Here is a 14,460-nt window from a genome sequence, read left to right as displayed (position 1 = left end):
TGTGCCGAGAAATTGAATACGTGCACGATGCATTAAACATGACCGGAGTTCATTCCTGCATCAACATTGCACCGATCGATCGACTTACTGGAAAATACACGCCCACGTTTTGGTCGCGCCGGCATTGCTGAAGCAGAAATGATTATCAATGCTTTCAACTTCCGTCTATTGACCAATGTTAAAAAATTGCCAAGCTATTTACGCTGCTGCCTCTATTCTATAATGTAGGAGACGCACTAGTTAAAGTTGTACATACGCATGTGGTATTTATGCTATGCGGCGATATGTTTTGTATATGTACGCACAGTGCGGATGGAAGTCCGTGGTCGCCAACAGAGACAACACGGATTTGTAGCAAACATTCTGTGGGAAACTGAAAAAATGACTTTCGCCAACACGCATCGTACGTGCCGACGATTTTCCCAGCGGCACATGCGATGTCGTTTTCAATTAACTGCTCCGCGTCACCTACGTGGCTAAGCAGACGCTGCCCTTTCGCCACATTGCAGCCACGAAAATAGTCGCCAACCACACAGATCTTCATAAAGGTAGATCGAAGCTTGCACATCGCGCACATGTCCTTCGAATGAAAGGTCCACACACAAACACACACGCGCGCGGTACGAAACCTGTGCAAACACGCGCAGTGCAGCAGGCAACCAAGGCGGTGTGAAGGAGAGATGCACACCCGTTGGTTGGAAATTTTACGCCGCATGCGTGGCAGTGCCACTCCACGGCGCCGTTGTTGTGCGCTCGGCTGCGAAACGCAAAGACACGAGAAGCGGACGCACCGTCCCACTCAATCAGCTTGGTGGCAGAGCCAGGACAGCCTTCTGCCTTCCGCTATGCGTATGCACTGGTCTGAGCGGAACAGACGCTAAAGTTGCCTAATAGTTTACCAGGCGCCGAGATTAATGCCGACGCTTTCCCTTGGGTCTCATTGCATGCTCCTATCGAGATGCGCGACGCCTGCAACGCTGCTGGCAGCGCTCCTAATCCCGCCAGCGTCGTAAGGAACGCGATGCAAGGCTGCTTCCCGAGTTGCTCCCGAGAAATGGAAACAGCTACAATGCAGAACACACGATGTGCACCACCCAACCATTGTCGTCGAACTGATGTTTGGTTTGTGAACTTTGAAGACAAAGGAATTCGTGTAAACAAAGCAACAATCAGTCTGGATATGTAATAAGAGCATATGCTATTGATCTGGCTTGCACAAGCCACCTAGTATGCGAATTAGCCTACGCAATCAGGACAAGCTGCCGGAACACGTCCATGTTAATGCTCCGAATCACATCAGACTAGACACGTGTGAACATCTCACACACAATATCGGACCCAAGATTTCTCGGGTCCGTTTTAAGGAAATAGCATTGTGATTAGTTTGCCATAGTCACTATAAGCCATGTGGGCCGCGTGGTCTGCTTGAACGCTGCACATATGTACAACAACGCGTAGCTGGAAACTGCTTGACATCGTTGAAGCACAGCCCATTGGATTTGGTGTCTGGCCCACTGGCGAGATACTCTTGTGTGTACATAGTATAACAAAGTGCACCAAAGCAGCTAGCCAATTGGGTTGTTTCATATGACTCTGCTAGATTAACAGCGGCAGACCTGCAGCTGTGGCTGCGGCTAGAAGACGTCAGAACGAGAGCAATGTTGACAGGAAATCATAACAGTGATTATAACACATCGTCTAAGCAAAGCTTGAATTTCATGGACACATAAATGGCTTTATACTCCACATCTTTATGAAGTTAATGCATGTCGTCAGTGGCCTTACACATTTCTTTTTCTCGCGTGCAGTGGCTTCCGCCCACCTCGCTTTTCAGATATTGACTGACAACAAAAAAAGAAAATGAAAAAGAGAAAGTGACACGGGAAAATGCAGCTGAAATAAAGGGTCTAACGGTCAGTTTACAGCATTCTCTTTCATCGAGAGTACTGCGTAATTTTTTGTCTTTGTTTCATTTTTTCTTTCTTTCTTTGTGTGCGTGTGTGTGTGTGTGTTGTTCTATGGCACCCTGACTGGAAGAAGCAGAGAAATTAAAAAAAAATTATTGCTGCTCAAAAAGAGCTGGTAGTTGGAACAGAAGAAGAAAAAAAAAAGAAACAATGGCTCCACCACAACATGGGACACCAATGCACACGCACAAAAAAAGAGGTGCAGTCAAATAAAGCTGGCATAAACACGATCGCGCATCGGGTGAGCGCTGGTGGGGGGCTGACAAGGCAGCCCGCCTAACTGGACTGCTGCTGGCGGAGTCCGGAACGCTGCGGGGAATGTGAGAAAAGACACGCCAAGAGAAAAGAAACGCGGGGACTGCGGCTCCCCGGCGGGTAATCACGTTACGCTGTAATGAGGATTGATAAAGAAAGCTGACGCCGCGGCGCGGACGCAGCTCGAGCCGGCTGCGTCGTTCCGGCCGGGGGTCGCCTGGCTGGTAACCCCTGCTGCGCCGGCTAAAGCAGGCTTACGCAGGAAGAACGGCTCCACCGAGTCTCACCCGTGGGTACAGCGACGGCCGAGCAACCACGAAAAAGCGCAGAACGTTAACGCTAGTTAGAGAAGTGTCAGGTTTCTTTTTTTTTTTTCACTGCTTCCGTGGCCTCCGAGATTCAGCAATGGCATCCTGCCGTAAGTAACTTGTAGAAATTATGTCATACGAAACCAGCAAATAGAGACACCGAGGACAACATAAGGGAAATTACTTGTATTTACTAATTGAATTAAGGAAATGATAAATTAATAGAAATAAATGTAGATGGAAAAACACCTGGCCACAGGTGGGATACAAGCCCGTGTCTTCGAATTACGCGTGTGATGCTCTTACCAATTCAGCTACCGCGGCGCCGTCTTCCCATCAACTTTCTTGTATTTACGTTTTGCTACTAGAACTAACCCTGGTAGTGTGAGCCAGCGCCATCACTGATAAACCTAGGCGGCGGATGTGGAACGTCCTTTCTGCCACAGGCGTCACGAGTAAGTGATCTATTTTGGTCATGGCAACTGGCCAATAAATCCACGAATGCTACCCGAAGGCATGAATGTAGCCGGATTCGGTACCCTCGTGATGTAGTGAACGAGAAGAAAGAGAAACGAGGGGCCCGATTTTTATTAATGATATAAGAAACCAACAAAGACACCAAGGAGAACACAGGGGAATAGGGAACACCAAGGATAACATAGGAAATTCGGTCATCTGCGTACTGGCACGTAGGCCCTGACATTTTGAAGTCATTGCTATATTATAATAGGTGCGTTTACATGCTGCCCTGAGCAGTGGCGCAAACCTATTAGGTAATTGCAGAATAGCGAGCCCTTATTTTTTCACTCGATAGGCTTGGCCTAAGCGCCACCTGTTAGTTTCTGTTCTGATAGCTCGAGACAAATACGTCCTTATACTTATGTATACGCACCTAGTGACACTTGACGTTTTCCCAAGAAGTGTTGTTTCTTTTGCAAAACACCGCTTTTCCCCGAGGTCTTGACTGTAGAAGTGTGAAGTCTACCATGTATATTCACCGCTGTACATGCATGCGGCGGCACGTAGTGATGGACTCAACTACACTTTTATTTATTTATTTATTTATTTATTTATTTATTTATTTTCGTTTACAACATGCATTACCACGACTGCATTGCTCACCATAAGTTGATGGGCTACTTTGTTAGGCATACTATAGCAGCAGCACAAGAAGAACAATGGACACAAGAATGTAAAGCTGAGGCCACGCTTATGTAATCTTGCACCATAATCGCGAAATTTAGCAAATTTAATAACCTTGCTTATCAGGCATTTAATTACTTGCGTAAGTTGTCTCTGTCAAAGACATAAACCACCTCTGCAAGCAACAACAGCAGTTTCTCTTTCTTCTTCATTATTATCATTGATACTTTAATAGCCCTGTATATACCATACATTATTCCTGACCTCCCCATTGTCGGTTTAATTCACATGGTTGTAGCTTGACTAAGAAAGCTGAGCCTCCATGCTCTCTTTATTAGAGTTGTTTCATTTCCCATGCGACGTATACGCGAGCCACTGCACGAGACATCCACACCGACTTCGAGAGGCGTGTGGTTAGAGTACAGCCGTCAGCAAACGACACCCTTCCAGGTACAAACAAAATCATATTCCACGGAGGCCGAGCTCAAGATTCAGGCTCAAGCCATACCGTACACAAGACGATGCGTGCACGCACTTATGCGCTCATAGTTCCCAACGCTGCCACTGCGTGCCGCATGGAGTTCACGTTCCCCTCAAGCGGGCTATAGGTGACTATTGGTCACCACCACGTCTCAAAGGGGATGCCAATAAATCAGTGCCATCATCATCATCATCATCACCCCATTTCTTCGACATTTATCTTGCCTATTTTGACAGGAATTGCGGCACATTGCTGCTAGCGTCCATTTTTCTACCTTCTTGGAAGTAAACATCCACTTATACGGGCTGTTGAACTATCTTGCCTCAGAAAAATGAGAATTATTTGACGGAGCCCTTACAAAAAACTTTTGTAGAAGGCCTATAGACAGTCAAAAGACATGCTTCTATGAAAGCGACAGGCTTTCTATAGGTATTTCTTTAGAGTAGTCTATGGACTTATGGCCTTTCACTTTTTAAAGGCAAGTCTATGGAATGTCTCAGTCTACAGACTGTCTATATATTAATGAAAATTGATGTTTCTAGAAAATTTTCTACAGAATGTCTATGACATAAGTGTATAGGCTTATGCAGTTGTTTTGTAGACTGAAGTCTATGGAATCTCTATAGGCAATGTCTATAGACTATCTATAAACTATTCCTATAGACCAGTCTGCATACTTATGGCCTTATAGTTTTTGTAGACTAGTCTATAAACGTCTGAGTCTATACACAATCAATAGGCTGTCTATAGACTGATGAATATTCACGTTTGTGGACAAATGTCTGCAGAATATCTATAGACAAAAGTGTATAGGCTTACACAGTTCTACTTTTGTGGACTCAAGTCTATGAATTGTCTATAGGCAAATGTCTATAGACCATCCATAGAGTATTCCTATAGACCAGCCTAGTCTACGGAATTGTGGCCTTGCACTTTTTATATCGACAGTTCCTGTAGACCAGTCTATAGCTAACCTATACAGGCTGTTTCAGCTAACTTGGACCAAGTATTAAAAAAATAAACATAGGCGCTACGCGTGTCGAGTTGGCGCAGTATTGTTCTGAGCGATATGGAGCATGTAATAATATTTTTTCCAATCACCTAAGCTGGGTAATTACCAAGATGGCTTAATTAACTTATTAAATAGTAACTCTAGTGAAAAATCTTTAAAACAGAAGTTGAAGGGCTTGTGGAGAAACGTCGGAATATTTCATCTATGCTAAGATAACTGCCCTGTTTAATTTTCTCCAGCCTTTCTTGTGGGAAATTTTAAAAATACCACGTGACTGCCGGCTAACGCGCCGCGCTTTTAGTGCTCTTAAGGCCAGAATACATGGAGCGAACTTTCACGACGAAGTTCGGGCGGCAGAAAATCTGCCGTGGCGTGACGCCGTATGTTCGTCGGGCTGCGCTACATGGAGCGAAGACACGGCGGCCGCCGCCGGCGATTCGCGGCGTTGTTATCAGTGTGGCTAGACGAGGCAAATGCGCGGTAGTGAAACACATGACACAAAAAAATACTTTAACGACAACTATTACCGCTTTTGAATTGCAGAACACTCTAAAACGCGTAAAATTGTGTTTAGAAATGATTTCTAGTATTTTTTATGTGTTTGAGGCATTCATGTGCCAATGCAGTGTAAAGAAAGCGGCGATGCTATGCGTTGTGGCAACACTGGGCGGTAAGCCTATTCGGAAGTGGGGGCGGATAGTGAGGCGTGATTGGCTCGCTTTGGGGCGCCGCTCGTTTGCCGCTTCCGGTATCGTCGACGCCCGACGAACTTTTCTGCGCCAGCTAGATCGGCGGCGAACGACGATTTCTCCGCCGCCGCGCGTCGCGCGTGCGCCGCCGGGCGTCGAACGCCGACTATTCGTCGCATATTCGCTCCATGTATTCTGGTCTTTAAACGTAAGTTGAACGTATTAGCAAAGGCTATTCCGCACACAGAGCGATGGACGTTAAGTGACAAAGGGGGCGTGTCGTTTTACGAAAAAAATTCTTCCGACGAAAATGCGCCCAGCACGTGTGAATGCGATATGCGATGGAAAGGAGCATGGTTTTCATCTCCGTCCTTCATCGCACTATCAGCCTTGCCCCCTCCATCGTATTTCTTCAATGGTCCGAAAAGAAAAAAAAATAACTGTGCTGCGTCAAATGCTCCTTCCATCAAGAGCTGCACTCTGATATGTTGCATAAACAGAAAAAAATTGCAGCAATTCCACTAGTGGTGAATCATGCAGTGCAAACAAGAAAACAAGTGCACCGATACTGTATGAACTATTTTTTATTACACGATATATTGTTTTTCTTAAAATGCAGGTACTATGCTATGATCGAAAGATACTATTTGCAGATTTACAGACTACTTCCCCTTGGCAAGCAAAGTCGCCAGGCCGGCCTGGACCTTTGTGTTGTATGTTCCAAAGGTGCTGCAAGTGTATGTTGCAAATAAGTATATGCCACAATGTGAGGCAAGAATAATTGTGTATTCTTTGTATGTTCATTAAGCAGTTTAATATATTTGCTCAAACCACTTAAGTCTATATGCAGTGCGGTTTAACTATGACTAATGGCTGCTTGTCAATAAAAATCAATAATACTATGCAATGTTTCATTTCATGGCATGATGAACAATTAGGCAGTCACAACTGCTGCTGGCGCTGAAGCAACAGTATGTTGCTTTTATGACAAGTTCGTAAGCGACCCATTATTGTAAATGCCGCAAATGATCTCTATATCAATTACTGAAACAAGGTTACCCAGTTGTACTGTTTGTGCATCTCGTGGCTGGTAATGAAATATGCCCGCTAAGAGTGATATGCTCAGAAGAGTGACTGGAGTATTGACAGTATCATGCCAAAGAGTGTAATTTATTTTCCTTAATACACATTTAAATGTCTTTCTCATACTCTTAAATGAATGCATCATTGGCCATAGCTTCAACAGAAGGCAGAGGGATTGATTGTATCGATATGATGACTTCTTAGTTTCTTACACATAATGAGCCCTCTTAGGCATGCTGACATGGCTGCAAGTTAGGTATACCACATGGGCACCGGGAATACCATGCAAGCACTTTCTTTGTCATGGCACGACTGATATGCACCCCCTGGGAAAAAAAACTCAAACTATAGTTCGAATGAATGCTATGACAGTACATTATTTAAGGTGCTCTCAAACATGAGTACTTTTTTAGGGTTTCGAGGTTCATGACTTTTAGTTAACGCAAAAAAGATTGAGTAAGAAATGCCATGTGAGTACGCTTCATTTCCCTTTTTTTTTCAATAAGTGTACCATTTGTCCCAACTATCCGTGAGGTGAAACGTTTTAAAAATATATTTAATAGAGAGATTCCCTGGAAACCTTGTATGGCATATAACAGGACAGCTACCTATGTCGACATCTTCAAATTCCCTGATCTTTATCCAAGTCTTCCCTGGCTGTTTTCATTATATTCCCTAACAGTCTATGACCCCCACAGCTTAAGTGCAATAAAGCAAATGTTGTGGTTTAATGGTTGCCAAATCACTGCCAGTCCATAATTTTTGAATAAAACGAATAACGCGTCAGTCACTTGACATGCACTGTGTGAAGCTGATGCACAAGCTGACGAAGGCTTGGGCACAGAAAGACACACGTAAAGCAGATGCAACGATGTGAGGGAAAACTATTCAATGATTATTATTTTTACGGTTCATTAGTAGGTTTATGCATAATTTGATCTCATCACTTGTGTCTCTAATTAACATGGTTTACCTCTGAATAAAAACTACATGCCGCAAATGAATGAGCACCATTATAATGTTTCATCATGTTACAGTATGATGAGCAGTTAGACAACGGTAATGGTCGCTGGTGCCATCAACGGTACGTTTCGTTTCAAGACAGGTTCATATGGCACATAGTTAACTTATCCAAATAAGAACAAAATGCGAGAATCCTAAACGATTCCTATAATAAAAATTGCTGAAACAAATATACCCGGCTGGACAGTGCACATCTTTCCGCTGTTAATGCAATATGCCCGTGCCGAACGAACATGCTCAAAATAGTGACTGCAGTTTTGAACAATCACGGTGAGAATTGCAATTTATTTCCGCTCAGAACAGTCTGAAATGTTCTTTTTCTCAAACTTCGAGATGAATACATTATTTTTCACACATTCAGTAGAATGCACATGAATGGGGTGTGTTGATAAGGGAAGATCAACTGAAATGTCTACTAAATTATTTGAATAATCTGTCGGTTTTCTATTAAGCAAAGACCACCAAATGAATAATCTGTCTCTCTTTTTTTGTACACTGCATGTATACGGGGTGTCCCACATAACTTGAGCCAAGAATTTAAATATTAAAGGCGCGTCGGAAGCGAATCAAACCGATAGCATATATACTATTCGCACTGGCCTATAGTAACTCCACATAACTCACTAATTATTTAGTTTGATTACCCAACTTTCTAATTATTGACTGAGAACCCCAAGTATGATACGTAGATTTGTAAATCACCTTCAGAAACCACCGATCGAGTCCTTTCCCTTACCCGCCGTGGTTGCTCAGTGGCTATGGTGTTGGGCTGCCGAGTACGAGCTCGCGGGATCGAATCCCGGCCACGGTGGCCGCATTTCGATGGGGGCGAAATGGGAAAACACCCGGGTATTTAGATTTAGCTGCACGTTAAAGAACCCCAGGTGGTCGAAGTTTCCGGAGTCCTCCACTACGGCGTGCCTCATAATCAGTAAGTGGTTTTGGCACGTAAAACCTCATAATTTAATTTGTTTCCTTTACGATACGTCTCACGTTGTTGTTTTTTTCGAGTTGTTAAGAAAGCCCGCGAAATATGAAAAAAGCCACGTGACGAAGCGCTTGCGCAGTGGTATCGTGGTGCTCTCAACGTGCGTTCGATGAACAAGGTCGGCTGCATCGTGACTGGCGACGGTGAAGCGGGAGGGCGTTCTTTATCTCATCGGCAGCGCTCGGCCAGCAGCATGCATTTTCGCCGTCATCCGACGGAAGCCGACCTTGTTCCCCTTGCACGCTTGCACCTTGCACGTTTGAGAGCAGCACGATACCACGGCGCAAGCGCTCCGTCACGTGGCTTTTTTTCATATTTTGAGGGCTTTGTTTGCTACCCGCAAAAAGGACTACGTGAGACGTATCGTAAAGGAAACAAGTCGATCGGTGGTTTCTGAAGGGGCTCTACAAGTCAGCGTATCATACTTGGTTTCCTCAGCCAATAATTTAAAAAATGGGTAAAAAGCTTAATTAATTAGTGACTTATGCGGAAAAAATTGTCTGAGTTACTATAGGCTATAGTGAATAGTATGCGTTCGGTTCAATTCACTTCCGACACGCCTTTCATATTTAAATTCTTGGCTCAAGTTATATGGGGCACCTTGTACAGTATACATTCTGTCCGAGACGATGGCACTAAATGCAACAGCAATGAAGACCAGAACACTCATTACGCACGACAAGGGCTTCATGCCATGCACGACTGTCAAAATGCGAATATGCGCCAGTAGCTGCCTAGTGAATAACAGCACATAACCTGCATTACGCCGAAGCATCGAAAGGCACTTAACGCTTTTCAAATAGCCAGAAAAATAACTCCTGCTGCTAAACTGTTCGTAAAAGAGACCTGAAAAAAAAAATGTTCCACCTGTCGTCAAAACCAGTGCCTTCAGTGTGAAACGTGTAAAGGTGTAAAGGTGCTTTTCCGAGCGACTAATTTATTGTTCTCTTAATTTTTTCGGCTAAGTTGCAAAGCTGCGAGTGACTGAGCTTATCGCAGGTTTTGTGCTCCGAAAGCTATTGCGGTTGCATATATTTAGATTGGCCGCCAGGAACCTTAAAAATATACTTTTACGCTATACGAAAATGGTAGCGCACGCACTGCTGATGCATAGCCCGCAAACACGGCCTTTCATCCGAGTACGCTAGCATTTATTCAACTATACGTCTCGCTTCGAAAATTCCTCGCTAACACAATTATGAGGTATGTACGTAAAGCGTCTGACGAGAATTTTACTACACATGCGGCGCAGCGTTCATGGAGGTCCCATCGAGCGCCACGAAATGAGATCTGCCCACGTTGGCTGATCGACACACACAATCCGCTTAGTGGGTGCCCAGTATCAAGGAAAACATGGCGTATTTTCTTTATTTAAGCACATCAACTATGACGCTAAAATTACCAAGCGTGAGCGATCGCCTGCCGTAAAACGTTCCATACAGTAGAAGCGAGAACAGGAGCGCGTTATCAAATCATGTAAACGACAAATCAGCACTATGCCCGAATCACCTACACTACATGCAGCCGGTCTGCGCTATGAAATGCGCTCACCTAATCATGAGCTATCGACGGGAAACATCTTTGCTAGAACACACCGTTCAGTGTAGTTGACGTGTGATCTCACAAAGAAGACACGAATACACATACGCCAAGGTACAGGCAGACACCGCATACCGCTGCAACAAACGTTCACGTGCCTGGCGCACTCATGCGCCCTCGTTGCGAATTCAAATTGACGCGTACAAATGGCGCGCCGCCGATGCTGTCATTGCGCATGCGCAAGCGCTTAAGGCGATGAGGGCGTGCGCGCTCCGAGAAGTCCAAGAGCCTTTTCCTTTTTCATATTTATTGTCTCTCTCTCTCTCTCTGCGCGCCATGCGCGCGGAACGGGTTGCTTTCCTTTTCCATTTTTCAGTTGTTTTTTTTTATGGGTGAAGGAAATGTGCTGGCACGTTGTATTACAAACGCTGTTGGCTATCGTATGGAACTGGAACGCACACTTGGATGAATGCGCTGTTTGTAAAAGCCGTTGCAAAGCCCGTCAGGCGCTTGCATTATCACCAACGACGATGAGTAATACAGTGAATTTCTAGCATATCTTCCAGCGTACCGCCAAATGGGATACATGCACACATGCTAGTGCAAATTTTCTGTTCCGATGTTAGGCCAAAGCAATCAGTACAGTAATGACGTACGCATATGCTCGGCCGCACAGGCATACTGCCTGCGAAGGACTGGGTAGCTAAGAGGATTTGGCACACATTTTAAGTCAATAGAGAGTTTTAGTTTAGGGGACACAAGCGGCTTGCGCACGCAAGAACTAGAGGCCCCGGTACTGCGCATGCGCAGACCCAGACGTACGTAGGAGCCTGCGCATGCGCAGTACCATCGCTCCTAGTTCTTGCGTACGCAAGGCGCTTGCGTCCCCTAAACTAAAGCTCTCTAATGAGAAACTTAAAAAAAATTATTGGGTTTTAAGTGCCAAAAATACGATCTTGTTATGAGGCACGCCGTAGTGGGGGACACCGGAAACTTGGACTAGCTGGGGTTTTTTAACGGGCACCTCAATCTAAGTGCATAGGTGTTCTCGCATTTCGCTCCCACTGAAATGCAGCCGCCTTGGCCAGGATTCTATCCCGCGGCCTCGTGCTTAGCAGCCCAACGCCATAGAATGATAAACTTTGATGATCTTATAGTGCAGGATGTCAGCCAACGAAAAAAATCACCCAATGTTAGTTATGTATCCGAGAAATGAGGACAACGTGAAAAGTATCTGAGAATCGGACAACACAACAACGCGCACACCACATGCGCGGCATCGGTTCATCGCAATCTCACAAAGTCTGCGTCGTCAGCTACAAACATTGCGAGTATCTGCGCTGTTAGCTTGATGCCGGTGTGGAATCCGTTGGTAACTAAAATAGGCGTTCATGACATCTATTATCACTGTTGGATCGGCGTTTCGTTTTCTTTATTCTACTGCAACAGAAGTCATGGTATGACAACTGTGAACACTGTCTTGGGATTACCGAGTGCGACTACGCAGGTCATATCATGTGGTCAACAAATGCGGAAGTATACACTGTGTGCATGCTAAAGTCTACAAATAAGCCGCCTCTAAAGCAATCTCAGCAGTATAGAATTCCAGTGGCTTATATATAACGTAGTTCGATCCGTATCAACCGCCCTGCGCTCGTATCGAGGTACCTTAGTATTCACCAAGTGCCTCTCGGGCCGCTTTGTCGGTACTTTCATTGCCAGTAATGATGCAATGCCCAGGTAGCCACTGAAATACAATATGGTGACCTCTGTCCACCACTTGATGGTAGCGTAATAGTCGCTCTGCTACTAATTGTTCATGTGGGCTGCGGCGAAAAGCTGATGATGGTGATTGCAGGGCGGCCTTAGAGTTACAGAATATAGCCCAGTGACTTGGTGACTCTTGCAGCACATAAAGCTCTGTGCTACGGAGGGCGGCGAGTTCGAACCCTGTCGACGTTGTGACGCGGCTGATCTTGAACTTCTTGCAGATTGACGTGGACGGAATAACTACCGCACCAGCAGAGCTGGTTAGAGTCGAACAGCCATCTGTATAAAGATGAACTCGATGGGAGTAGGAATCATGCAGTATATAGATGTAGAGTGATTTGATTCAGCGCACAAGTTGGCCAGATCGGACTTTTTCCCAACTCCTGGAATGAAAAGCCGCACTCGTGGCTGCCGAAGAGACCACACAGGGCAAGGTGATCTTGCTGCAGGTGTCAAATCGGATGGAAGAGAGGATCGGTAGGAGGCTGCAATGCCTGAAAAAGTTTCCTCTGGTCTACTTTCCGAGAGCGAAGCAAGGCGTTGAGACTGGAGTCGGGAAAGCTGTCGAAGATTATTTCTAAAGGTGACTATGGCGATATATATACGGAAGGGATGTTCCCTGGAGATGGCATTTGCTGCAGCTGTTGAAGCGCATCACGGTAGACCAAGACAGGTTCTAAGCGCTTGAGCTGGCGTGCGCTCAAGCCCTTTGGGATTTGTCCTCCGGGTGCTTGACAGCACCGGAGTTCTGTAACGCAAGAAACCCATTAAGAGCGCTTTGTGCAGTTGAAGCGGAGAACACACGGACGGTCCCCGCGTTTTCCAGCGATAGCTTTGAAAAGATCGAGAGGAATCTCTTCCTTATGTTGAATACATGGGCGCTCCACGAATTCGCCATACGCGAGAGAATGCTTTGCGGGGGTCTAATGAGTTACAGAACGATTTCGCATCGTTCGTTGTCTAATTTGTCCAAGCGACGACGTCTTTTCTTCTGCGTGCGCCTGGCCTCCCCAAGGTCTAGAATCGACTTTGTGCGTCTATATCGCTTCTCGGTGCGCCGACGTACTACACGAATCCTTTTTAATTCAATTTCAAAACCCGTGCGAGTAGCTGGTTATGAGAAGCAGCGCGTTGTAGCGTGCAATGCGTCCGTAATGTCAAGGTCTGTGCTACGTGCAAGGCCGCCCTTGCATCCGGCGTTCATACACTGTAAACGGAAATAACTCCGAGGTGGGAGTATACTGCTTGTCCTCTAGCGACCCCCCGGTTCGGAGTTTATTATGCTCCGTATGATCGGAGTAGAATTTTTACTCCGCACGAGCGGAATTTTTGCGTGGAATTATGGGAGGTTTTTTTGTCTTTTTTTTATTTTTTGCTTTGCAATTGACGGACTTTTTTCGAGGTGCAACGGGAGTATAAAAAGAGGCATCGCGTCAGTTTGCGCGAACATGTTTACATGCAGAGGCTGCTGGTCAAATTTCGAAATATGCACACGAGACCGCGTCAAATTCGATGAAACAAGTCAATGAAAGCACATATATCATGACATACATAAACATTCCAGAAACGCCCAATGCAGAAATTTGAAAGACATCCCACGTACACGCGATACTCAAGATGCAACGGTGCCAGTATATATAGCCATGATACTGTGTGCCTCGAAACCGCCAAGGGAGCAGCTGTGCTGTTTTCAGAATTACGACTCACATGCTCGTTCATACGAGATCTGCCTCTTTGAAACTAACAGAATACTTTAATCAACACGAAACTGTTAATTCAAAATAGTGAGATAAAAAAAGTTAATGGCGTTATTTTTCAAAACTATGCCATTCTGTGAGTGCTGAAGCGACTTCGCACACTGCCGGCATTCGCGGCCAGAAAGTAGTGCGTTAGTTACAGTAAGCTAGAAAAATGTAAGTGCATGTGCTGCATAGCAAAATTACATTTTTTCGATATAGTGGTAGCGTAGCAAGAAATTATTACGTGTGAGCATGACCCGCAGCAGCCGACGTAACACCGAAAAATGCGCAGACATACATTTTATACGCCGCACTACTTGCTCTGAGTACAAACAATCTGTCTCGGTTGCGAAAAGGAGCTACATCGCTGATCTGTCGAGTGAACCCCTAAACTCGTAGCCAGCAGGCATGCGTCTAAATCAGTGTCTCGGATAGAGCGTAATGTTAATGCAATATCGGAAGC

At 45.2% G+C, this 14,460-nt stretch overlaps 2 protein-coding genes across 4 annotated transcripts in view; one reads left to right on the top strand and one right to left on the bottom strand.

The window, feature by feature from the left end:
* LOC135915994 (protein O-mannosyl-transferase Tmtc3-like) overlaps positions 1–14,460 on the bottom strand; it is a 953,411-nt gene that overhangs the window by 771,967 nt on the left and 166,984 nt on the right. The gene's annotated exons all lie outside the window — the stretch shown is intronic.
* Positions 1–14,460, top strand: part of LOC135915992 (lysosomal protective protein-like) — a 268,663-nt gene that overhangs the window by 106,436 nt on the left and 147,767 nt on the right. The window lies entirely within an intron of this gene.

The sequence above is a fragment of the Dermacentor albipictus genome, chromosome 1 (genome assembly GCF_038994185.2).
Source record: "Dermacentor albipictus isolate Rhodes 1998 colony chromosome 1, USDA_Dalb.pri_finalv2, whole genome shotgun sequence".
Taxonomy (NCBI): domain Eukaryota; kingdom Metazoa; phylum Arthropoda; class Arachnida; order Ixodida; family Ixodidae; genus Dermacentor; species Dermacentor albipictus.
The sequence above is the reverse complement of the archived record's forward strand: the minus strand, read 5'-3'. Positions and strand labels throughout refer to the sequence as shown.